General features: G+C 45.6%; 1 non-coding gene across 1 annotated transcript; it reads left to right on the forward strand.

Moving 5' to 3' along the window:
- The first annotated feature begins 2068 nt into the window (after positions 1-2068).
- Positions 2069-2143, forward strand: TRNAT-CGU (transfer RNA threonine (anticodon CGU)). The gene has a single exon. It is a non-coding gene; the product is annotated as a tRNA-Thr (tRNA).
- The last annotated feature ends 223 nt before the right edge of the window (positions 2144-2366 follow it).

The following is a 2366-nucleotide window of genomic DNA, read 5'->3' on the forward strand; positions in this document are numbered from 1 at the left end:
AAAGGGGTGCCGAAATTTGATATCTCTAAAAATTGGGAAAAATTCTATAAATGGATGAAGAAACACTAACTGGTGGGATGTGAAAGCGACTAGGGTGGTGATGACTCTGTCCAGAACTTTATAACATGTCTTTTTTCTCTTTTTCTGTTTTTTTTTTGGTTTTGTTTTTTTGTAGCTTTCTATCCCAATTATGAAAATCTATTATTTGCTGTTTTGTCAGACCACATCCACACTTCTACTGTATACATGGTCTGTAGTTTGTTTTCTTCTTTTTGGTCGATTTAATGATGTAAGTTGTTAAAGGTAGAAGAAATAAAAGAATGACTATAAAAAAAAAGAAGCATGAAGCTGGCCTAAGGTCAAAGTTGAGATGCTTTGAGTTCCATCTGGTTTTCTCCAGTGCTGAAGAAACCACAACCATTTGGTGGTCACCCTACATCCCTTTGCTTTGCTTTCCCTGGGTGGTTCTCTTTGGGCTGTCTTTGTGAGAGTCATTCCACACAACATCTGTTGGTTTGACTGTGGGCCGCTGTATGGGATGCAAGAAAATCCCCTTGGTTGACTTCAGGGGGGAGGGTAACGGAGAAAAGTGGACATGATGGATGATCCCTTGCTGTTGTTGCTTAACTGTAGTTGCTCCCGGAGGCTAAGGATGCTGTGAATTTTGCCACAAATCTGTTTGACAGTCAAATTTACCATATTCAGAGGTGCTGATCAGATGTGAACCCATCTCCCAGCCTGTTTGGTTTGTGGTGAGAGCAGCTGCGAATGCCTGCAGAACAGGCTTGCATTGCGTTTTGCAAAACTGTGCATGCGCAAAGACATTGCTGACACAAACCAAGGGCTTTTTTTGTAGCAGGAACTCCTTTGCCTATTAGACCACACCCCCCTGATGTAGCTGATCATCCTGGAGCTTACAGTAGGCCCTGTAAGAAGAGCCCTGTAAGCTCTTGGAAGATTGGCTACATCAGGGGTGTGTGGCCTAATAGGCAAAGGAGTTCCTGCTACAAAAAAAGCCCTGCTCAAAGCCATTGGTAGCCATTACCTTCACCAGGGGCTAGTCAGATGAACATTGAACCGTAGGGTTTTATTAAACCGCAGACGTTATTGATGACTTATTTATGAGATCTGCGCTTGGTTTAACTATTTCAAGAGGAGCAATTATGTGGCAAGAATGGAGAAGAGAAGCAGAACTCAACCGGGATGTGTGGGGAAAGCACCTGCGCAAACTAGACAATTGTGCAGTGCCACATATGAAGGAAGGCAGTGAAGCAGCCTGCTGAACAGCCACAAACAGGTTGACGAACAGCGACGCTAATCACCGAGCAATCAGCTTCCTGTTTGAATATTCCTTCCTGTGGCTTCCTCCTGCTTGGTCACCTTTGCCCAGGAGCTGGAGCAGCAAGTGGTAATGGGAAGTGCCATCAAGTCTCCACTGGTTGATGGTGACTCCATAGGATCGTCACGCAAGAGATGTTCAGAGGTGGCCTGCCACTGCCTACTTCCTTGGTGGACTCCCATCCCGGCACTGACCAGGGCTGACCCTCCTTAGCTTCCAAGATCTGTGCGTGAACCAAATAGAGAAACACGTCAGAGAGTGACAGGAGAAAACCTCAAAGGGTTCCGTGCTAACCAGCCTCAACAATAAGTCACAAGACAAATTTTTTAGAAATATGTAACATACTTATTAACACTCTCATAGACAAAAAAATGTTTCTTAACAAACATACCCTGGTGCAAACACCCCAAAACAAATGCTGAGGAAGGACTCTTAAAGGGAAACAGTCAAATTCATGTAAAGTCCTTCTCCTTTCAACAGGATCTCTAGTGTTGCTTCTGAAGAGACCCAGAATTGATAAGAGTTGTAATTTTTAGTAGAAATTCTTGAAATTCTTGTTATTATGACTCGTTTATTTATATTCCGCCAATGGGGGAGGGACGGTGGCTCAGCGGTAGAGCATCTGCTTGGTAAGCAGAAGGTCCCAGGTTCAATCCCCGGCATCTCCAACTAAAAAGGGTCCAGACAAGTAGGCATGAAAAACCTCAGCTTGAGATCCTGGAGAGCAGGGGAGGGATGGTGGCTCAGTGGTAGAGCATCTGCTTCGTAAGCAGAAGGTCCCAGGTTCAATCCCCGGCATCTCCAACTAAAAAGGGTCCAGGCAAATAGGCATGAAAAACCTCAGCTGGAGACCCTGGAGAGCAGGGGAGGGATGGTGGCTCAGGGGTAGAGCATCTGCTGGGTAAGCAGAAGGTCCCAGGTTCAATCCCCGGCATCTCCAACTAAAAGGGGTCCAGACAAGTAGGCATGAAAAACCTCAGCTTGAGATCCCGGAGAGCCGCTGCCAGTCTGAGTAGGTAATACTGAC

The sequence above is a fragment of the Heteronotia binoei genome, chromosome 12 (assembly GCF_032191835.1).
Source record: "Heteronotia binoei isolate CCM8104 ecotype False Entrance Well chromosome 12, APGP_CSIRO_Hbin_v1, whole genome shotgun sequence".
Lineage (NCBI taxonomy): Eukaryota > Metazoa > Chordata > Lepidosauria > Squamata > Gekkonidae > Heteronotia > Heteronotia binoei.